The 25,251-nt window shown below is 39.8% G+C and overlaps 1 protein-coding gene across 5 annotated transcripts in view; it reads right to left on the bottom strand.

Annotated features, from left to right (window-relative positions):
* HIVEP2 (HIVEP zinc finger 2) overlaps positions 1-25,251 on the bottom strand; it is a 95,432-nt gene that overhangs the window by 25,641 nt on the left and 44,540 nt on the right. For all 5 annotated transcript variants that reach the window (XM_010707262.3, XM_010707266.3, XM_010707264.3 and 2 more), the window contains one exon: positions 35-79. The gene's annotated coding sequence lies outside the window, so the exon portion shown is untranslated. The remainder of the gene's footprint in view (positions 1-34; positions 80-25,251) is intronic.

The raw sequence follows: 25,251 nt of genomic DNA, 5'->3' as shown, positions 1-25,251 counted from the left end.
AAATATATGCCTTTTTCTGGTATAAAACAATTACCTGCATCTTGTAGGCAGTTAATAGTCATGACTATCTTCAGATTTCCTGTAGAAAAAAAAAATACTGGCATAAGAAATTATTGATATTAAGTATGAATGCTGAAGAAAGTTTTCTATTATTTACAGTTAAGGCCTGAAAACTTAATTCATCCATCTCCTGGAAAAAATGTCATATTGCATCTCAGACATTTGAGCCAGTACCTTTTGCAGAATATGAGCATGAACCTTTTTAAGAGCCTTTTAAGGACAGCTTCTAAACTGGAGCAGTCTAACCTTGTTGAATCTGTAGAAAGAGAGATGCCCAATGTCACTCTTCATTCCTACACCCTTACTAAGCCTGGATTATCCCTGAATCCTATTGACAAATCCCCTTTCAATAGCTCTTTCCAGCTAATACTTTCAGGCCTTCCAGGCTACTCATTAAATGTTTCAGGGACCAGGATGAAATCCCAGCCATGTTGTCACCATAAAGGTACAAGAAAAGTAGTGAAATGCAAGTAAGATCTCAATTCAGTTAATATCAGTGAGAGACTGCTCAAGAACATATGGCTGCCTCCTCAAAAGAGAAACCTACAAACCAAGTGCATGTTGAAAAGACTTTGTACCTGCTATAATTTGCCACCTGTCTGACCATCATCTGACTGCAGGATGATGCATTACAGAAAAGACCACCACAAGAGAGACACCCAAAAAAGGAGAACTGACTGGTGTCTGGCTCAGCTGAAGGATAAGTTCCCCCTTGAAGTACAGAAGGAGGATTCTCCCATGCAGTTTTCAACAAATCCAATTTCAAAAATAGAATTTCCTTTTGTTTTGTTAAAAAAGGATGTTTGTTCAATTTGGATAACAAATGCAATATTTATTAGTTTTCTTCAGAGGTTTTATTTCGGTCAAAATCTAGAGTACTTTCATCGATTTTAAGAAGAGATCTTTAGATCTGAAGTATTGGTGGCAGGGGAGGGGATATGGGTTAGTATAACCTCTGGTAAGAAACTATTAGAAAAACAGTTAAAACACTTATTCCTTCTCCACTGAATAAAACCAACAGATGATAAAATAGTAAGATAAATAAATTAAGAAACTCATCAAAAGTAAAAAGATATTTTAGCTCTCTGTAATCACAATAAGTGATTAATACTTTTGCATAATAATATTTTCAAATAACAAATGGATATTAGTAAAGCTCCATCTATGACTTGATGTAAAGAGAATCACTACTGTGCCACCCACTAGCAATCAAAAAGGACACGGGGGAATGTTCCTATGCAAAAGAGCATAAAATCACTAGCTATCTTCAAATAAAAGTACATTTTTCCTTATTAGGCAATTTTGCAAATGGTGAAGAAAAAATTTCTAGAAGATGGAAACATCCTTTCGCTTCTATGTTCCCACTGCCAAGAACGTATTCAGAGAATAAATCTGTCAATCACAGAAACAAGACAGCAAGAGTTTTATTTGAACAAAAGATTATGCTAGTACACTTCCATCAATTCCAGTTTAGTTCCAGAGTTCAAGTTATTTGGTGATCCTTACTATTTTCAGAACATTCGATATGATTTTTCAACCTACACTATGAAACAGGTATACACTAATTACAGGGATTATTGATGGCTTAAGTTTGGCCAACGTCTTTCTCCTGGGGAAAATAAATCCTTTACCAGAATCAACAAAGTCATTTCTGGTTTGGTTTGAACTGTTATCCACCCTGTGTCAAAGATGGTTTTAATATTATTTCTCTTTTTTTCCTAGGACTAAGTTTTACTGGAGAAATCCAACACACTGCAAAGCTAGTTTGCATTCTGTCTGTTTTTTCCAGTAAAGCTTTTATCTCATCTTCCTGCATCCATAGACTAACTTAAGCCAACAAGAGACTTCCAAATTCCAACTGATTAATGTGTCTCCTTTGGAAAATACTGTAAATACACTTTTCAGTATTGCTCTTCATCAAAAATATATTCTTCAATAGACAGAAGCTCTCTATATTTCAGAAATTTCATATTTGAGAGCAGTGAACTGAGGATGAAAGTAGTGAACTAAGGATGATAGAAACGCACATTTTCTTTAATGCTTTTGGCGCCGTTTGGCTTCACTGCAGTGGCCGAGAGGAGCCCACCTACGGGGATCAGACAGCGTGCATGAGCTACGCCGAGCACATCGTTTGCCACTGGCTGCAAAGGCCTCCCTGGAACTGGCCCAAGCCAGGTTCCCATTGGAATGTGGCCCAGCGGCCAGATCTCCCACCACACTGACTGCACTATTTGCCTGCCTCAAACCAGGGCATTTCACTTCTCTGCAACTTTGAGTACAAGGACATTACTGGGAAACTGGGAACTGTATTTATGTCAGATGCACCTACTAAATCAAGGTGTTTAAAACTTTCTAGAAAGGAGAATTACTCTGTCATTTCTGTTCCTAATGTGCCTCTGAGCTAAATATAAGAGACACAGATCTGGTTGGCTACAGAGCTCCAGCTTCAGGATTCTTCCTTTTCCTTTCTTCCTTTCTTTTTTTTTTTTTCCCCCTAGATCATTAAAATGGTTACACTAAACAGCTTTAAAATAAGGTTTGGCAAAATACAACTTTTACTACTTCTCAATTTGTAGCTCACATTACAGCTCTTGCAAGTGAACAAATTGGAAGCTTATGTCTTCCCAGCTAAATCCTGAGTGCACCATACAGAATAAATATTGACTCTAGAGTAAGGAGTAAGGGTCAGATCCAGCCTTGCTTTAAATCTTTCCTATCCATCCCTGCCAGCACAAAGCTGTCCTAAAACCACTGTAACTGGCCCCTGAGGAATTCATATTCTATAGGACATCAGTTAGTAGAGACAAGCTGCTGCAGTGGCTCCTATAAAATCCCTACACTCACATAAAGACCTCTGCCAAGACCCTTATTAGCCAAGCTTAGTTTATGTCTGGGATGAGACCAGCAGCCAGTCAGCCTTACAGAGGAAGCAGACCACCTTTGAGCTATTCCACACCTGCAAGTGAGAATGAAACTGACTTGGCCTTTTGGGAAGAAGAAGAGCATACCTTCGGCTTGCCATCCTACCCCATGTTTCCTTCTGCTCCACTAATGATATACCCACAGAGCTGTATGGAAAGGACAATGTGAGAAAAAAAGAAAAGAAAAGAAAAAAAAAAGATTAAAAAGTAAAGGCTTCGGAACTCTACCAGAATACAGATTTGTAGTTTCTTCTACCTAAGTGAAGTTACAATGAGCTCAATTTGCAAAAGAGCTTTCCACCAGCAGTAGATATGCATCTCTGAACCAAAGGATTTAACCAGCAAGAAAACAAATGCCTTTATCTTTCTGTACAAGGTTACAAATTCAGTTGTGGGCTGAGTTTTCTTGTGCAGTGTAGCAAGGTAACAAAAGGACTGCAGACTTTTGGGTATGTTTTGACATTTTGCACAAATGAAGTAATGATAATCGAATACTAGTTTTTTTATACTGTTTGACACCACACTTGACAATTTCATCAAGATGTAAAATCATTTTCTTCAGTCTTCGACCTGCACTTACTAAAAAGATAAGGAAAAATAAATACTTTTTCTATTACCCAGCTTTGTAAAAAGGCTACTCAGAGAGATTCTCTTCATATTTTCAGATCCTTAGCCAGAGGTCCCTTCTGACTGTGGTTTTGTAGCTGGCCTTCTACCTGTCAATTTAAACACCTCTAGGAATGACTGTAAATTCCTTTGTCAACCACTGGCACTTGGCAAAATCTTGCTTTACTGGGGAATGTAAAGATTCCTGTGCTTTAGCTGCAGTTCAACAGCAATATGAGACTTGCATTCACACATGCAATTCCATGGCAGCCCTTTTAAAACAGGTTAGGTGTATTTATTTTCATCTACTACTTTCTATATTGAAATCACTACTACCTCTTTACACTTAAAGACACTACTCTGACTTGTTTGTTTAATTCCACCCCTGATATTCTGCCCCCCCTCTGGATTTCAGCATTTTACTGAATATATTACCATTTTCCAAAATTAGACAGAAAATCAGAGTTCTACATTTAGAATAAAACACATTTTTAAATTTGGGCAGCTGAATGACTGTTTACAATATCTGTTAAATATCATTTAAAAGTACTAGTAAAAAAAAAATACTGCCCAGCAAGTACACTGTGAATTTATTATTAAATATTCAAAGAAACCGTACTAAAATTGCTTGAAAAGAAACTATAGTGCACAACCTGTTACTCATTTCTATGTTAGGTAAATACTCGTGCTCACATGAATTCCCTGAGAATTCAGGATCTGAAGAGACTGACTCTGAAGGTGCAGTTACAAAAGCATCTATGAAACTGCAAGTTAATTTCAGGCTTATACTCTCAAGTTTCTATGAACACACAATCTGTGTCATTGGTACTTGTTGGCTCCAGGGGATGGGATCTGTGCATGTAAATCTAGAAGCAGTATAAAATCTTATATCTGATTTGTGTTTGCACTAAATCTTGCTCTCATTTTAAGAAATATTCTATAATATTGAAAGTTGAGAAATAGTATACAATAGCACTTTTTAGTTAGTTGTAGTAGCATTGATTATTTCATTCATATGAAGGCTTTACCTTGCTCATCTTCAGATTGCTATATATCCCTTCTGTGGCTACCTTACTGAAAATTCAGGCATCAAGCAAGAGACTTTCATTTGACTTCATGATGCTTTTGCCAGATATAAGATATGACTTGGAGTGACTAACAGGAGACAAATTATTTCAACAGCAAGTCAAAGTAAGAGCCAACTGCTGTTCTACATTATCCTGGTATTAATATGAAGCAATGAGCACCAAATCCAAGGACATAACGCCAGACTTATTCCTCATAAAAACAAACAGAATCAGACACTGCTTAGGTTTAAACTTTATCATCCTACATACTAAATATCTGAGGTTATTTATGACAAACTGAAAATAAACTAATCCAACACCTCTAAGAGAAGCTCATAATACATATTGCAATACATTTTCAATTACATATTAGTAAGAAAATAGATTTTCTGTAAGAGATGCTGGCTTTTGTCCTAAGTGCTCAAAGCACAGCTGAACTCACTTATTGCTATGTTAAGTATTTCAAATGTAATTTCAAATTGCCACTCTCTATTGAAAAATAGCACTCCAAAAAAACTTAAATTCAAGTTGAGTGTATATTTTAAGAAGCCACAGAAGAACCCTACAGCAGAAATGCCTTAACACTGACCTTTTCACTGTAATGACACAGATTGCTCACTTAAGAACATCGCTATTTCCTGTTTCAGCATCATACATAATGTACACATTACTACCGGATGGAAAAAATGTATAAAAAAAGCTTTCACGTTGCCAAAGTCCAACTGAACACAGACTTATTTCCACAGGATGACTATAAAAAAAAAGGGGGGGGGGAATAGGGGGGACGGGGAGAGAGAGAAGAAAAAAAAAGAAAAGCTATACAGGAGCCAAATTCATCTTAAACACTTCCTTTATAGTTACAAGTTCCCAAACTAATCACAGTTCATCTCACTGAACAAATAACTGCTATCAAAGAGTTGTCAAAACAGTCTACAGGACAAACAATCTTGTCAGTCAGTTAGGAGTTAATTGATCTTTCTGAGACCAGTGCTTTTAATAGAATAGGTAAATATTCTGCTTCTGGTTCCCTAACCTTGCTGAGCATGTGGCATTTTGTCAGAGATGCTTCAATTTCAACATGTCATACAAAACTTACCTTGTCTGGCTGTATTCCAGCACAGACATATTGAACCTATCTCAACACAGAAGCAAATAATTGTGATTATTGAGATGTGAAACTAAACAGAAGAAGTATATAAACTGCTAGTCTGTTCACACTGCCACTTAATTCCTTGGAGATAAAGTTAAGAAACAAAAATGGATGGGTAAAATACCTATAGTTTCCCATGTAGAACTTCAAATGTGATGGCAGAGAAATGGCAGATCTGACAGCCCACACTTCAGCATTATTTAAAATTCATAAGGCAACACAAAATAGCACTGTCTTTGCTTTTTTTCCCCCATTTGTTTTTGAATCAGAACATACAGTGGCACACCACAACAGCTTCCATGCAGAGGACAGTCAGAAAGAGATGCACACCACCAAAGTCCTCTTTGAACAACATTTTGATGACTGAAGTTAGTTTGATACAATGCATAATCTCATCGGTCCTAATCTGCACAAGAATGAATTTCACTCAGGGGTGAGATAAATTTACTAACTAACTACACAAAAATGATGTATAACTATCTGAAGGGGTGCTGAGATACAAAAGAGCTCGTAATTCTTGAGCTGCTCTCTTAAGAAGCAGAAAATCAGCTCTATCCCACTTTCTTCCAACCCACAGCAATTGAACAATGAGGGTACCATGCCAAACTGAAAAAGTGTGAAATAGTTTCCGATTACTATTTGTAGGATTACAACTTTTTCATCATGCCTGCAGTGCAGAACAGAAAAATGCTTTTGCCCCGCTGTTGCCCTCAAACTGTTACATAAACAAGCGGGCATTACAAAGTCCCAGATAGCTGAACACCTTAATGCTATGAGAAGCAAAGACTCGGACATAAACCAGTGATGCTATGTGGGGCTACCCAGATTGCAATGAAGCATGTGCACTTACAAGAGCTGGTGAATATTAATGAGAATGAAGACCTTATTCTTACTTCAGCGCAAGAAAATGTGTTAATCAGAAAGGAGAATTAATACAGGACAGATTAACCAAATTATGAATTTAACAGCACTTGTGAAGTGTATACAAAAGGCAAGATTCCAGTACGCACACGCTGTGTAGTCATTTCTAGATTTCTAGATTTAAAAATACCATATACAGTAAGAAGGTAAGTGCAGTGACAGTGGAGAGTTCAGATAAAGTTGTCAGATACAAAAATTTTCCTAACTGAAATTACATGCAAATTTTGACATGTGTTCACTTTCACACAAGAACTGCAGACTTGAGCAGCAGCTGAGGAGAGCAGCCTAGTGCTGGTAAAAGCCTGCTAATGTGTCTCAAAGGTTTTCCCCAAGTTTCCCCAAGAAAAAAAAATATCTCAATTTGTGTAAATATTGCATCACTTTTATGCACAAAGCAATTGATATTGTGCTGCCAAATAGAAATATAAATAAAAAATACCAGGCCTAGCATTTTCATTGTAGAGGGAAAATATCGCTGAATTTTCTGGGAAGTGTAGTTTTTTTTTTTTTTCAGTTAGAAGTTATGCAATACTAATTATGCAACTGCTGTAGAATTTGCAGACAGCTAAGTCTTCTCTCATACTGGAGAAGCCACTTGCACTTAACGTGAAAATATCAGAGTCTTTCAAACACTTTCTTTGAATGGGCAAAGGCACCGACTCTGAGGGACGCACTCACCCCTGGAAGAATTACATATGAAGACATTTATAGTACCTGATCTGGTGTTTGTTTTTTACTCACACTAAGCTTATTATACAAACTTATTTTAAAACCTGTTATTATTTACTGAGCCCTGTGGTCAACCACATGTCAAAACAAAAACAGATGCATACAAAGCATTGGTAATGCGCTCCTACTGATTTTTTTTTCAATTATATGAACCCAAAGTAGAATGGGGGCCCTTTGTGGCAGTTTTATTTCAATCAATTGTGAAGCCTTTCAAAACTCAGCTAAGATCAGATATTAAGCCCCAAGCTCTATACGTCCCACAGGTGTCACAGCAGTTACTACCCTGCAGCCCTAATGTTCACTTTTGACTAGTGACTCAGTACAGGCATTTTATAGTAGTGAATCTATGCACTTGACACTGCCTAAAGACTATGATCACTGCAACAGTCATACAACTTATATTAACTAGGCTGCACATTTAAGGATGCTGCTTTGCTTAAAACCCTCAGGGTGCTTAACAGGAGAAAAGAAATTAAAAATGCTCTTTTAAGTTACTTTGGCCATCTTTTACAGTACTTTCTTCTTATTATTGTATGAAGCGTTGGAAGTCAGCATGCACAATATACAATTGCATCAGAACACCTCTTAAAAATTCAATAAAATATACATACATTTTATGCTGTGTTTTGTTGGAACATATGATATTTCATTCTGTGCAGTTAGGTTTCTTCCTATAAAACATGTATCAACTCTGTGTATTAATATGACATCCACTCTCTTGAGTAAACACTGCTTAGAACATTTTCAACCAAAACTGCCTGAATCTACTTGTAATGCATCTGTTATGGCACAGGTTGATACTTGAGGCACAGCCCAAGCTGACAGCTCTGTTAAGGTCTTAACACGATAAAAACCACAGCTTTTCTGGGAAAGACACTGTTCAGGTTCACGACTTGATATCACTCGAGGTTAGACAAGAGAGCAGTACTATGGGGCATTTGTAGTCTAATCCACTCCTCCAAGTTTCATATGTACTAACTTTTGAAACAACTCCAAGGAAGCCTGCAAGATAAAGTCATGACGCTGTACTCCAAAGTGTCACAACTGGGCACCAAATCTCTCCTGCCCAGGAGAAATCTAAGGACAGCAAAAACTTTAAAGTATGCCACCAGGTGAAAGAGAGCTCAGCAGGGTTTTTAGGAGGCCACATTCACCGCTATTGGTGTACAGAAACGGAAAGCAACTGCTGCTCAGCTTCAGAAACCTCCAAACAACTCCGTACAGGGTTCTTTCCCTTCATCATTCTTGATCCATTCCACCAAATTTAGCTCTTTTCCAGTGTCAGAAATGGAAATGAGATCAGCTAAAGATTTGACCCTGAAGTCTCTTGGGTTATTCTTATGTATTAAATGGAACTTGTACATTATGAGCAAAAGGAAATATTATCAACATGAAGACAGAATATGTACACAAGTACATAGGGCTTTATGTTTGCTAAGTTACACTAAGGTGGATTAAATAGTACATGCTCCTTTACATAGCTCTTAATCTGAAAGCTTCTGCTGCAAACCAAAAGCACATAAGTTATTTTCACTAAACTAAACTGCAATATTTTGGCACTCTTGTCACCTCAGGCAATTAACCAACTTGCTTACCCAACTGAACTCTTTCCCTGTACTTCTTTCTTCCTACCCCACTTGTAGGACTTGAGGACACCCTGTTCACTTGGAGATGGTGAATCATTACAAGCCAGCAGGCCCACACAGTTCCTCAAAAGACACAAAAGGTGTAAAAATAGATGGTACTAATGAAGTAAGTACAGCGTCAGCAGCCAGATGAACGTGGGTGATCAGATAAGGGTCTGCTGTTGCAAAGGGCAAATTATTAAAAGAATGCTTCTCTCTCTCTTTTTATTAAGCTTTGTTCTTCCTTCGCTGAAATCAGCCCTCTGCAATGTATGATAAATGACACCTGACAAGATTGACTCCTTCTGTAATTGCAAGTTTCATACAGGCTCAGGAAGCGGTGCCTCACTAGAAATTGAAGGTAGAGTGGAGGTGTCACTAAAAAAAATAAATAAAAAGAGGCAAAAATAAAGCCTAAAAATAGCCAGGACTACCCACTGCTTATGACTGTGCGGGTATATTTAGCCAGTCTAACACCAACTTTACTTGTTAAAAACACAATCTTACCTTTATGCAAAACAGCTTCCTGTTTCTAAACATAACTTGAGAAACTTGAGAAGATGAGGGGGGGAATTCAGGTTTGGAAACTGTCCCCTTTTCACTGACATTAACAAAAGATCAAATGTGAAAAGATTGGGTAGAACTTCTACTGCATCCCAACATCCAATAGCAAAGGGGCAAGAGCTTGTTCTTAAGGCATCCATACTTAAGGCAAACAGAACTAGGAAACAGAAGGAGCAAACATATTTTCAACTACTTGCAAATCCTCAAAACTGCCCTGATGCAGTTCTACATTAGGCAGCTCCACTTTGCCCTAAGTTCCACTGTCCCTTCCACAATGGCTGAGACACCTGTGGCCATGCCAGCACATTTGTGAGCTCCCACTGAAAGATGGAATACTAGATGGACCTAGAAATAAAAGCTGTATTTTACAATTGAAAGTGGGAGGTTATTTTTTATTTTTGCTTCTAATCTGAGGCATTTCAATGATTAGGTTTACAGCACAGCTCCTTCACCCCAGCACACAGAAAACTTCTCCAAGGACCAGAAATGAGGCTCTGGGAACTGAAGGAAGGTGGAAATATGTCATGCCAGACCCACTGCCTAATTGCAGTGCCCTTGAGAGATGGCTGTGCTCCACTAGAGGCAGAGATGTAGGCCTTCATGCTAATGAGAAGCAGTTGGCAGAGTTTTACAGCTCTATTCTGCAAGTTTCTCCTACTCTGAGGCCAGTTTACATCCCTTTGTCAGCACAAAGGAGCTATTAGAAAGGGTGTAAATATAACTTACTGCCATCTAAGGCACTCCTACAGTGCTTAATAAAGTGACATGCGTATAAATGACCATCTGGCCAAGTGATACAGTTTATTATCTTACAAAAATTATCAAGAAGCACTTCCAAACATACAGCTGAATTTCTCATTTCCTAAGACATGCACTTACAGGAATTAATGGCTTGCACCTCTGCAGTGTTCATATGGCACCTGTTTGCCATCAGGGCAACAGCTGCCATGTGCAGAGGAGTGGAGATGGGAGCTCAAAGGTATTCTATGCACCCAGAAGCAGCCCTAGCACACCTTGGGCACTCACAGCCCATGCTCGCATGCTCAACCCTTGCTCACAGTGCCATACCTGACTGTATGAGGATCCCTGTAGCCTACACAGTTTTAACAGCTGTAGGACATTCCACAGCAAGGCAGTAACAGTACTCAACAACCTCCATTCTAGGGTGACTTCATGCTTCAGCACGATATGAGCTTAGCTCAAAGGAAAGATAAGCCAGGCCTCAAAGGCTCTCTTAAGAGTTTCTGCAACTGTTGAAAGCATATTACAGCAACATTACTACTGGAAGCAATGTATATGCCAACCTTCTAGTGCTCCATCTGAGCTGGGTAAGGAAATGGTCTTTTCTACAATTATGGTTTTTCTATTTAATGTTGTGACTCCTTTGGCTTGAGCTTACATGAGGGTTTTGTTTCATTATTATGCACTCTTCCTGTATGGTTCCAGAGACCTCTCATCAATCATTATGGGGCTGGGATTAAACAAAAATGCCAGGTTTATACCAGACTCTTCTCATTTACAACAGGAAAAACTGTAACACACTGCCAACTTCACACGCAAGAGTCAATGAAAATTATTATTCTGGCATTACAATTTTTATTTTGTTCTTATTTTAAAATTTAAAAAAATGGTAATTGAAGTTAATAAGATAATATTTTTAACATTAAGTCCAGTGGGAAATCGAGAGCATAATCTTTTCTTGACATGCTGTGGTTAATACTCATTGATACTATGCTTTGTTCAGCATCACAGTTTTGCTTTTTAATCCTATGCCTCAGCAGTAAATGTAATAGTCACTGATTTTTTACTAGAATAGATAAACTGTGAGATGCAAGATAAATCAATTGATGCCATTATTCTTCAGACAATTTAATTTTCATCTGAAATGAAGAGTAATATTTTTTCTATTATAGGAAATATTAATGTAAAAATAATTATTAGTGGGTTTAAATACTGAAGACAATACTCTGGCAGTACATTTATATTAAGTTAATAAGAGACAAGACCACATATTCAAGACCATGATGGAACTCCTAAATTATAATGCTAAAAGCAGAGTGATTGGAACCTAATCCTATTGCCCTCACCTAGATTTGGAGGGAAAAAAAAGTTTAAATAAGAGTAATGCATCACCTTTTTAATTTGAAGATGAAGAGGAGAAAAATGTACAAAGGAGAAAATGAACTGCCCAATTCAATTCGAAACCAAGAAACAAGCTAACTCAGAAGTGACTGGGGGAAATAAGGACCGTGTTGTTCTCAGTTGGATCAGTCCCGGCACCCAAGGAATCCAGCCCTAGATCAAGGAGGAGCAGGGCATGGAGTTGCAGCTTCAGATGGCAGTGAAGGCTCATGCAGATCTGGCGGGATGGTGGGGCCATGTCCTGTCACATGCCACCTGTCTCCCAGGCCTCCTGGGCTACCAGACCGCCTTTTTCCCTACTCCGTTGCCTGAGTCAGGCTGAGGCTCTGCTGGATTATTACAGAGACCACGCACTGGATGTACAAAGGCAGGAAAACGTTCTGCTTTCAGTGTAACGTGCAACAGTCATGAAACGGGCGAGGTAGAGAGGAGAAGTAAAACAAGATATGGTGATATTTTTCTTTTTGATAAGTTCCTGCCATGGATTTTCTCCATCAGCCAGTGTTTAAACTGTAGGTGTTGGAAAGTTGTTTTCCTGAGTGTAAATAACTCCCTTGCTTTGGCCTATGCAAGCAGATGGCACGGCAGCTCCCTGCACCATGGACTGCAGGGCTGGAGTCTCCATAGAGCAATGAGAGCACAGTTGATCTTGCACTGACAGCGGGCGTAGGCCATGACAGCAAATGGAGGTGGTTGTTGCAACATGCTCCAGCAAAGAAGAGCAGAGGAGGAGGTGACAGGAGCTATGGGGAGGTGGCATGAGAAGTTGCTAGGTGAGGAGGGGCCACGCTATCTCACATCTCCCTGCATGCTGCCGCAGGTGTTTTTCCTGCCGCAGCCGCCCCCGGCTGCCCCTCTGCAGCGTCACTTTCACCAGCTCCGCTTCCTTCCACTTACCCACCCAGAATGCACACCCAGCTCTGTGACACCTCCCTGATCAGGCCCAGCATCTCCCAGCTGCAAGTAATAGAGGCAGCCTACCAACAGTTAGGACTAATGTTTTATGGGCAATTACAGCAGGTAAGCAGCTTGACTTGTAACGCGTTTTATTTCTTGTGAAGACCTTAGGACGTGGGAGCACACTGACACCAGCCTGGCTGATGCTGAGCACTGACACACATCTCCACTGCCTGGTAAAAGGTCAGGTCTCTCCCCTTCTGGTTAGGTGCCCCCTATCATTAACTTTCTGACACTAGATCAGCTGATGACATACCTTCTCCTGGCCCGTGTGCCCCATTGAGATCTGTAGACACTGTTCTGTTGGGGCTGCAAGTTTGGGCCCTTGTTCAGACCCGAGCCTGGGGCAGGAAGGCCAAGGAATTAGATCAGATAGGATCCACAAGTGAAAAGATGAGAAATAGGAGGTATCTGCCCTGCCTGCAGCAATAATTACACTGTATCATTAACAAAACTCAGGTTTCATCATTAACTTGACTTGGGTTTCAAGAGCTGATCTCACCCCGATCATCCTTCAAATTGCACTCAGCTCTCTTCCCTTTCTTCCCTCAGAGCTGCATAAGAACCAACAGGAAAGGCTGCTGGTAACTAATACACCAAACAGAAAGTTCAGGTAAAAATGAGCCATCAACACCACAATCAAACAAGTGCAAAAAATTGCACATTTTAAATTGCCTAAACCCAGGGCAACTTCACCACTCAGGCCTGATCCTGCCAGGAAAATGTAACCTGTTAATTCAAAGCAGTTGAGAGGAAAAGGGTCAACCGTTGGCAGGTGCTGCATGCAGTACAGCTGACACAACCCTGCACAGTCTGCAACAAAAGGTGTCAGGAAAGTCACAGCTCCTCTCTTAGATCTTAGAACACGAGAAGAGCCACCTACATGTTTGCTGTAATGAAGAAGCCAGCTGTCTCTGTCATGGCCCAACTGCTGCAACAAAAGGTCCTTCTTTGATTTTGTTCTTCCACCAAGCTCATTAGAAGAGCTACTGAAATCTTCCAAAGCCTTTTCTCAACCTCAAAGTGTGAGATGAAGATGCTATTTTAATTGTGGATTAGCAAGATGTGCTTGAGTAAAACAACCCCAAACCCTGGGATGCAATTGCATAATAAACACTACTGTTACAGCAGAGTCTAATTGCTCTGCTTGCACCAGCGAAGAGCTGCTGGTTCATTACACCAAGCTACAGGAGTTGCTGTTCGTACCCTCATAAGTTGGAGTATTTGACTGCGGGACTGCTACAGATGGTAGATCCAGTACTCAGCCACTGATTTCTGATCAGCAAAACCTAAAAGCAAAGATGCTGTCAGTGTATTACTTTTCTTTATAGCTTTCTTCAGGATAACAATTTATTTTTCTCATTGATTTGTTCAAGGATGCCATACCTAATTTTAAGACAGGATTTTAATATTCTATGTAAACCTGCTTAGCAAAAGAAGTAGTAAGGACAGGATCTGTATGAACCAAGTGACTTTGTCTGACACAACATCTGGCAGATGCCAGTAGTTATGTTGCTATCCTGCAGCCTGATTGCAGGTACAAAGGGCAGGGGAAGGCCTGAAAAAGGCCAAAAGAGGAAGGCCACAGAAAGGCCAAAAACAGCAACAGTTCCTGCTGGCTGCTCAGACTAGGTTTGGACAGGAGGCTCCCAGGCAGATCACATGGGAAGCACCATTATGTCTCATTCCATGGGGAAACAGTTTGCTGAATTACACTAAAAGGTCTGTGGCAGCTAATAAAGCTTCCTCTGCCAGTTGCAGGGTCCACAAGTGCAACTCTGTGCCTCTCCTGCTGTGCCTCCATGCTGCTGTGCTTGGGTCAGTTTTTCCACTCCCTTCTCTGCTCATCATATATACAGATAAACTACTGTTTTACACTTAAGGAACATGTATTTCTGTTTCTTTTTCTTCCCAACCATCTTTGGACTGAATGCATTCTGAATGGAAAACATAAATGTCATTTCAAGCAGATACCTGCCTCAGTAAGCCTGCAAAAGCAGCTTATTCACTCAAACTCACATTCCATACATGAATACACTCACATATAGGCTCAGCTGTACCTGCATAGAGAGGTCTCTTTGCCTGAGTGTTTGCTAAAGAACATTTGGCAAGCAGGGACACCACCTTGTTGGTTTATACTTTTTCAGATATGAGGTTATTTACCTTTCTAGATAAAAGGTCTTTCTGGAGCTGCTCATAAAATGTAACACACACACAAACATAAAGGAAAATTTAAAGGTGCAAAGAAGAGTAACTTTAAAAAAAACAGAGCTTGAATCAGCTTGTGGGAAAGTTAACAGAAATATTCCATTAGTGAAATGGAAAAGTGGATCAAAGCAGTATAATGCAAACCTTCAAGATAGTGGAAAACTCCACATGCAATACTCTCAGGAAAACTGCTCAAATTCAGCTCTACCAACTGTGCAGAGGGTTCAGGGAGTTCAGCTCTTTGCACAGCCGGGACCATGCTCTGCCTTTCACCCAAGGTGCTCATCAGGACTGGAAACCAAGACCTATTTTTCTGACAGGTCATGAATTAAATAACTGCAGCTGGATTTCTTTCCTTCTGCTAGCAATCTCACATGGAAGCAATAAAAATACTGGCACTATAAATTAGTTCTAGATGTGCTTTTTTTCAGTGTTGCAAGATATTTTTTCTTCGGTGGAAGTAAGTTCTGTAAGCAGGGAGCACCCACCAGCATTAAAAGGAGATCACATCTAGAACCAGAGGGCCCAGTTGTTACAACAGTGCTTTTTACAGGTTCTTCACCTATGCTAACACTCTGCTAGAGCAGTCCAGCTAATAGAGCAATAACAAACAACAAGGAAAAACTTATAGGATAATTATTATATTTTTCATTGACATTTTTAAGCCCTATTATGGTTGACTCACCCATGAGCAGGTCTGGATCTATAGCAAAGGAAATAGTAAGTATGTGATTGAACAATAGGAAGTTTCAACTTCAAAAAGTATCTGTACTACACTACCTGAAAATCAAGCTCATGTTTCTGAAATTCCCACCAATACTTTGTCTAATCCTTCCTGTTCTTCTTTTTTTTTTTTACCTCTACAGTCACTGAGCTGATCTAAGATTATTTTCCTATAACTTTCAGCACAACATGTAGGTAAAGAAAGCATGGTGGGTAAGCACTGAGGACATCTAACCCAGAGGACATTTAGCCTTTGTTCCCCATGAGAAATGGATACGACACCAGCATGTGTGGACTCTGAATCCTAGCTTTAATTAGAGAGAAGGTGAAATTAGACAAACCTACCTCTGCTTATACACTAGCTTTTCCTCAGTGTCCCTCTGTTTTCCAGAATAGTATTCTTCTTCCTGTTGGTGACCATCTATGTAGGTTCAGGATCCAAATGCTTTTCCACTGAGACCTCAACATCTGCATGTTGTCTACCTCTCTATTGACAGCTTCCAATAAAAGCTTCCTTTAATAGAGTTGTCCTGACTCACAGGTGTGGGGGGAGAGAAGCTGACCTCGCTGCAGCTTCAAGAGTCTCTGACGCATTTTGAGAGGCTGTGGTTTCAGGTCTGAAAGAATTCAGCTTTGTTTTCAACTAAGTTTTAAAAGCTCAACTTCCAAAATATCACCCCATAACTTCGTGGCAGTTTGCAACTCGATTTTGTTTAGTGGTTTGATACAGCAATATTCAGGGCTTTGGCCATACACTTGGCAGATCAGCAGTGCTCACCAGCAGAAGAGTTTCTCAGACACACAGCCACCCAGGCTCCTGGCTGGCTCCACCTCTTGTCCGCCCACTCCCAGTTTCAGACGTTTCACATTCCAAAACTGGAAGTGTCTATGCAACATAAGGTCACAGGATTACACAACGCACCCTGCTCCTTCTAAGAGCTACTGCATCCTCAAAAGTACACCAACCACAAGAGCAAGAGAGCTGTTTACAATGAATTTCTATCTGAGTGGGAGTGTTTTCTCCGAGAAATCTTATAACAAAGACATGAAGTATATGACTCTTTCCTGTGTTTGGTAAAATTTTTACTGAGATGGCACTTATTTAATACTGCTACATCTGCATTCTTTCCTCTTTAAGCTGCCCTTTTAAAAACTGGGATTTAATTTTTACACTTCCCCTAAGTATTTGTATGTTGGATAATTTTAGCACATGCTAAACAGAACAATTTCTGTCTATCTTAAATTTAGAACTGAGGACATTTGTAGCTTTTGCAATGCTACCATGAAATACAACTGATTGTTGCCAATGTTGGTCTTGCTAAATGCTTTTTTTAAATTATTACTTAAATAATTGAATGGTCTGAATAACTTCTATGATCATTCTTTCACATAGTCTTTAAATTCTAACAGGTGAATGAAAACTCCAGTTTCAGTTACCACTGCAGAACATTTTACCTAATACAGTGGGCGAAAAGTAGAAAAGTTTGTTTTTTTCCCCCAGTGAGGGGGTAGGTAGAAATGGTGTTGTCACATATTATCTATCTTTGAAACCGTGTTCAGCTTTTCAGCTACAGTTAAGTCTTAGCTGTTAGTATGGAAAGTGTATTTGACTTTGTCTTGAATGCTAAAGAATTATACAGTTATCTGCCAAAGGAATTTTTTTACATATTTAAATAAGCGTCCAGACTGTATGGAGCAACTTCTTTCAATTTCAGGCCTGTCTCCTTTGTCTCCAGCTGCCTGGGGCTGTTGAGCAGGGGGAAGCAAAAGGGCTCAGGGCCGCAGATGCAACCGAGTAACCTCAGGTGAGAACAGGGCTGTTGGTGGCTGACATTCAGAAATCTGATTCAGGCCACCTAATTAAAACTACAATGGCAAAACCAGAGAGTGAGAGGGTAAGAGAAATAAAAATAATCCTATGAAAGAAGCAGAATAAGGAGCTAGGGAGGTCTCTTGCATTTCTCATTTCATTAGCTGCACTGGCACTATGCTTTGCTGGGGGAAGGGGTAGCATGGGGCTTTTGTTCTGAGTCATTCATTTGGAAGATATAACATGGTTAAGAGTCAACTGCCCTTCATCCCACAGAAGAGATACTTAAAACTGAGCTAATGGTTTAAAGTTACTTAGCTCCTCTTTGGTCCCTGTGCAAGCAAAAGGTTAGACTGTAATGTTTAACTACAGCTCCCATGTATTTCTGAGAAGCACAGGGGAGATTGCCTGAAAGAACGTCAGACATCTGCCATGCTGCTTCCTGTGTACATGAGGTGGAGAAATCTCTGCCAGCCTCCAGTCTCATGTAGACAGAGAGCTTCCTCCCATGCAGTGGCTGTCACAGAGCATGCTTTCCTTCTGTGGGGCATGCTGTCTTTGAGGACAGCAGGGACTAGTGTTCTGTGCATGCCACCTGCCACGATCAGTAAATCTGTAGGATTGTCACTGTGCAATATAGTCAAAAGGTTTGGTGCTTTCAGTAGGATTGGCAGCATGTCTATATAAAAAATAGGATGAAGAACCAATGAGAGACAGCAAGAAAAAGTTTAATAAGTCTGGAGACACAGTAACGTAAGGAGAATACAGCATCTATTACAAACCTTGATGAACTATTCAAAGGGTTACTTTAAAAAGCACAAGTAATATTTGTGATATATGCGTTCATTATTTTAACTTTCATCCATAAGAGGTCACTGTGTGATTCAATGAACACCTTGGTGTCAGCAGCATTCCCCTCCCTTCCCACATGCTCAGCACCAGGTGTCCAGTCATCTCTAGTAACGTCCTAGCTATTATCCAGCTGCCTTCTGTAGGGACAGATAGAGCAATAAAGCAAGAATCGTGTAGGTGTCCTTCAAGCACTTTGATCGTGCGACCTTAGCCAATTTTACAGTTACTTGAATGTACTTACTTTTCACTCCCCATTAATCTCGAATGGATCCAAGAGTTTTACAACCACTGTAGACAATTTAAATAACTGGTTAAAAATATAAAAAAATTTGTGAGACTGATGTTGAGCAGCAAAAATACAAGCTCACAGGCAGGCTGTGCAAGTCCCAGGGACTGCAGACTCAATTTTTTAACCTGTTTCATCAAGACATTGCTTTGTTAGTAGTGAGTAGATGTTTTCACCAGAGTGACTCCAATGTACAGTGGGACATGTAGGCCTGTCAAGGTCACCTGCCAATAGGAACTTTTAAAGCATTAAGTTTCTGTATTGCCATTTGCCATGAGATGAGAAGGAGTAATAGACAGATGCAACTTAATGACAGCTGAAACCATGCTGAAACAGCTGAAACCAGCTGAAACAATTCAGCTCACCTAGTATCTTCTTCACGGACTAAGGTGACTTAAGGGGAAGTAGTTCATTCAGAGATTTCCATGAGAAGACAAAAGCAAAAAATAAAAATCAGCAATACAGAAATTTTGCAGTGGACAACTTGTTTCTATGGAAATTCCTCTTTCAATTGACAACCTGCTTTTATGGGAAGTTCCTCCACAACTGTAGGCACAGCTTTCTTGCTGAGAAGTTTAAAAGCAGCTCTTATCTGCTTTTACTGATAAACTGATGGACTGGAACCCTCATCTTTCCCTTCCTCCCATGCAAACACCAAAGCGTACAAGCAGTCTTACTGCAAGTACAACAGCATATTGACTTGCAGCCACAGTACTCACCTAATTACAGACAAGCATGTGGAAGGATGTTTGAAGGCCTGATCTTTTAATGTCTCAAATCAAGATTAAATGCAGGCTCTTATGCATAAGCTGCCCTTAATGCTGTGATACCGGTAAAGCTGCCACTAACTTAAGCAAAATTTTCACTAACACAAGGGATTGCAGGAGTGGGAAAGCCTTAAACAAAGCTCCTTAGAGCTTGACTGCACCAAAGACAGGGAACCTGCACCTAACTTTTACATTATTATATGAATACACCTAAATCATGGATGCAACTCCATCACTTTTGTTTTACAGCAGCCTAAACCAGTCGGTCAGGACGACACACTCCATAGACAGCATTACAAGGAGAAAGACAAACACTTTTAGTTAACTTGCTAAGGGTCTTCTAAATTTGCGTCAAGAGCACTGAGTAAGAATCTTCTTTACAGAGGGATATTAGAAAAGAATAAACCATTCACTATAATGTATTTTCTATCAGTCACTTTAGCATGAATCATCATATTGTATAAACAGGCTGGAGATCATATTTACAGCTAGGCTGGAAGTATCTCAGCAAGTCAGAGAAAGACAAAACCTGTTAGAGCAGGCAGTCCAGATAGAAGTACTGAGTCCGTAAGTCATTCACCTAAACTTCTAAAGTGATTTACAGTAATTATACACAAGCCATGTATTTTCACACCAATGCATTTTTAACCCCGGATAAAACATAGATCCCTTTGGGATAAGAAAAAAAAGTGAATTCAAGTGGAAATCTTAGACTCATCTTTATAACGTACAACAGTGTATCTTGCTTCATTCCTGACTACCTTCTGGCCTATGCAGGCCATCCAACACAAGAGTGATCCAGCAACCCCAACACTGAGCTATGTGCAGGAGCTGGGACATCATGAGCTTGGGGCAGAAGCAGCTGCCTGCCTGCCACTGTGGGCTGTGAGGTGAGGGAATGGACACAGGCCACTGCTCAGCTGCTACAGTGACCTTCAGCTATGCTGTGCTGTGAATGTGCTCTCAGGCCACGCTCGTGTTTCTAAACTGCATGCTTTCTTGGCTATACGCAACACTACACACTGAGTTCACATGCTTGTACAGCCCCTTGTCTATACTCCCACAGGTTCCTCACTGCTCCAAATTGCAAAATGGCCAGCCTGTTTCATCAGGTTTACTGCTGCTCTGCACAGAAGGAGCACAGCAACAACACGTGCTCACTAAGATGTGCTGCACGGCTGCAAAAATGATATACACTGAAGTGAAATTACTGAGATTGGTTAAAAAAATCCCGCCTCTACACCAAAATGAGTTGCACCTTCAGGACTCTGTAGTAGTAATAAAATACAGTCACAATGAAAATGTTACTGATACATCCTTTTTTACTGAAGTGGCATGAAGGACGTTTATTTTCAGCCAGCTGTCTGAAGGAATACCCCACATGCTAGATAGATAGTGTCATGCTATGCAAGTTGTCTTTTCCAGTATCTAGCAGAGAGAGCTCTGCTGCACTGAAGCACGTGTGGTAAGAGAAATGGGCCAAGGCTCTTCTTCATATTCTCAGCATACCTGCTGCTATCACACAGCTGCTCTCAAGTCTACAATTTCCTGTGCAGTACAAACTGCATACCACTTCCCCTACAGAAAAAAAAATTAAAATAAAAAAAAAAGCATTGCTTGCTTTTAATTGATGATGGAAATACTGTCATATTTTCCACTAGCCAAGCTTGAAACCATTACTGAATGAACCTTCATTAATTTTTCCACAACATTTTGCAGAAATGTCGGGAAACAGCTGCACCAGAAATGATTAACTGTCTTTATCACTCGTGTTCATTGGCCAACTTGAAATTATATAGTTTTTCTTCTTCCAAGACTCAACACTCAATGACTTTTTTTTGTTATTCTTCAGTTGAATATCACAACACACCACTTTTTCTTCAGAAGTATACAATTACACAGGTGTAGTGGTACACAGACATTTTACGATCAGTGGAAGAATTTATACAGTTTGGAGTTGCATATGTCTAGGAAAAGATTTCTTCCTACAGATCACTCAGCTGTGTCTTTCTTGGATCAAATTCAATTAAATTCACAAGTCAGATTGTATTTGCCAGTCAGACCAAATTCATTACACAGACAAACTTTTCTTGCTGTGTCTTCCTTCCTCTCCCGTTCTATCTTTCCCTTTTTCCTCTTCTCTCCCCACACTTTATCTCTCACCTCTTCTTCGAGTTATACCACATGTCACAGCTTATCTCACAATGCTCCGTATGTTTTCTGGCAAATACAACTGGAATACTGTGCTTCATAATTCCAAACATGCAGCCACTGAGATGCTGAGGGCTTGGTACAAAATGGAGAGCAGCCATCTGGAGATAACTGCTAGCATAGATCTGAGATTCCCAGCTGGCTAAAACTTTGCAGCCTTGGAACTTAGCAAAGTATCTATGAGCAAAAGAATCCTCCAACACAGATTTGCACACTGAAGTGTATCTTTTCAAAAACTTAAGTTCTTCAAATTTCTGATAAGAGCACAGCGACAGGATGACTTTTAAAGACCTACATAACACAAAAGTTTCTTGTTTACATTTTGAAAAGTTTAATTTAGCATTATGACACTACATCCCATGTTAAATTAATTCTGCATATTTGTCATCAGCAAATTTAAAGCTGCAGTTGTTCACCCTGTCTCTGTGTTGAAGCTATAGGCCTTGCAAGTGTAATCTCACTATATATTTAGACAGAGGGAAATGTGCATGTGAAAAGGTATATACATGTACTAGAAGTTACATAAAACAATCCCACCAGGTGTGGTTCAGTGTTATTAACATTGTGATGTCCTATCTGCAACAAAAAGTAGGTTATTTAAAGAAAATGGATTGGCACATAAATGGAGGTTTATTTAGGTATTACAGAGGAAGAATCCTTCAATGCCTGTTATTCCATATCATTTGCATCTCTTGCTTTTTAAAATAGTCTTTGCACAGTAGTGTGGCACAATATGGCAGAATATGATCCACAAGCAGCTCTATTCAGAAAGAGCCGGATGCTGATGTCCTTAACCATGCTAGGTAAACTCATGAACGTCTTCATTGTCTTCAGCAGGTTTACAGCTGTCAGAATCTGGCTCAGAATCTCTAACACGGGTCAGTATTATTATTAAATTGGTGCAGTGCTGGCTATGAAACTGATCTGTTTTTAAATTGCTCCAGCAAGATATTTGCTTAGATAGCAGAAATGGCAGAACACTATATTCTATTCAAAATTTCTATGAATATATATGGATTCTATTTACAATAAATGAAACACTGCCAAAAGTACCAAGTTTTTTTAAGGATTCAGTTTTACAATATGTGATGCTGAATTTTTCCTTCACAATATCCTTATCTGTCTCTGTTCTAGTTTAAAAGCACTAGCTTGCAGTGTCAAAGGATTTCAAGGACTGTGTCTTTCTAATGCACGGCATGTTAATACACTACCCACTATTGAGTGCAGGGGGACTTCAAGTCACAGTGTCCATTTCTGCCTCTGCCAGATGTTTCCATGCATCTTTCTTCTACCTCAGACTGTCTGAAAACTAGCAAATAAATGTGTTGCCCCACTACTCTTCTCTGGGAAGAAGAAACGTGTTTTTCTCTCTGACTAATAGTGGGAAAATAAATGAGTGTTCTTCCTTCTCGCTGCGTTTGCACATCTTGAGCTCAAACCACCCCACTGAAGCACAGCCTCCTTTCGCACACTCAGCCACGAGCAGCAGGATCTAGGGGTAATGCTATAACAAAAAGAGAGACCTTGAACTTGCTTCACCTTTTGCATAGTCATTTATATTTGGGCAAAGTGGATAACAGCTCCTTTAGCACTAGCGTAGTGGCATTTAATGCTCGCCAGGCATTCACTTTACCCAGGTATAAATAGCAAAAGGTTTCAGACAGTAGGGAATCAGGACCAATATCCTCAAAGGATTCTCAGCCAAAATAGAGTGGCTAGTCCTGCACATCACAGCTTGTGCAATCACTCTCTCCTGCGAGAATCATACCCTACAGGGCACCCGGGACTGCTGGTTTGGCAGCATTGCATGCTCCTGTCTTCAGGGGAAACGTGCCTTCCTATCGCCCTGCATCTAGCAGTGGGATCAAAGTGCAATTTCACACTCATAAAGCAGGCAATATAGGCTTCAGTTTCTTAATGTGAGCCTTTCATTAGCTCACACAGTATACTTACTACTCTTTCAGTATTAAGTGCTGGCTTTAATATCCTTATAATACGTATCACTACCGTATATGCTCGTAGTTACAATCACATTTCTCTGACTTACGTTAATTGAGAGCATCTATTCTAAAGTTCAGCTGTCCCAAATGAAAAACTACAGACTATTACTAGGCTGACACATTATGGGGGGAATTTTCAGCATACAAGAGAGTCACAGCAACAAGGGCTCAATGTGTAAAAGTACCATTAAGTTACACACTAAAGAAACCTGAAGAATTTATGCTCAAAGCACATTTTAGAGGATGGGCACCAAGGTTCTCAGTTTTCCACTTAAATCTTGCCTGTTGAGTTGGGACATGGATAGTTTTTCATACTGCAGTATTCTAAAACTCCTGCTTATAAATTTCACACACTATTAATGCTTCCCAAGCTTGGAGCAAAGCACAGGAGTGCATCAGGACAGTTTGTTTCCCTGCTGAACTATCACTGTAAATTCTACAGGCGAGGACAATGAATTGCTTTTGCCAGCATGTTCCCTGGTAACACTCTTCTCATCCAGCTCTGATCCTAGGCTACATGGGAAGATGTCTCAACTCTCAGAGACTGCAGAGGGGAAATAGAGCGATGCCGATTGACACAACTTTGATGTGGATCCAAAAGAAGAAATATCCCATATAGCACCACTGTGCACTGCAGAATATTTGGGATCAGTTCCAGGTTTGAGAAGAGGTTTAAGCCCATTTCAATTTAACCCCCTCCATTTCCTCCTTCAGTTCATACAGAATGAAATATAGGTCCAATCTCATTTACAGTTCTGAAAAAATTGAGAGTTTTATGTCAAAATACACTATGCATTTTCTTTAAACACTTCCTCCTGAAATCATCATCTAGTCTGAGAACCTCTGATGTCTTCTGTACATGTCTAGATCTCAGGGTTACAGATAAATAGTAAAAAACGTAGAACAGAGAGGACCAATGAGAAGGATGAAATATTTTCCTATCTTTTCAATATTTTCAGTCAGTCATGTTAAATTCAAAAGGCTAACATGACTCTCTGAACATCAAGGATGTGCAAGTACACAGAAGATTAAAGAAGAGGAGATTCTCAATATTGCAACAAAGTAACTGTCTTTTACCATACAGTTCCTGAGACAAAGCTTCTGTGAAACCTGTCCAACTTGTGACTACCAACTCAAACATGGAGCTGCAATGACCAGACCTTTTCCTGACATCATACACTGGCCTCTGTAGTCTGTAATGTCATAGATAACTGCTACCGAGAATCCGCTAACTGTAAGCTAACTTGGGTATCATGGTACTACACTGTCATCATTTTCACAACTGTAGTTTGCATGAACCCATGTGTTCAAGACCCAGAGGAAAAAAGAAACCTTAACCTTGAACAGTATCATCAATGGTGTACCTGAAATGGTAAGATGAACAAAACAAATCACCAGATTATAGTTCAAGACCATTTAAAAATTAAATAATAATTTTAAAAAAGAAACCAGAAACTATTTTAGACAATTTTTCTGCCCATTTCTTTAAAAAAGTGTGCTTCTTGGACTCTTGAAGCAAGAACTGCACAAAGAAGGGAAAGTGGCAAACCAAATATATGGTCAAAGCAAAGACAGCACTTCTCAATTAATAAAAACATGACTTCTCCAGAAAGAGAGATGCCTCTGCTTGCAGCAAGAGGTGAGAAAAGGAC

The sequence above is a fragment of the Meleagris gallopavo genome, chromosome 2 (genome assembly GCF_000146605.3).
Source record: "Meleagris gallopavo isolate NT-WF06-2002-E0010 breed Aviagen turkey brand Nicholas breeding stock chromosome 2, Turkey_5.1, whole genome shotgun sequence".
Lineage (NCBI taxonomy): Eukaryota > Metazoa > Chordata > Aves > Galliformes > Phasianidae > Meleagris > Meleagris gallopavo.
The sequence above is the reverse complement of the archived record's forward strand: the minus strand, read 5'-3'. Positions and strand labels throughout refer to the sequence as shown.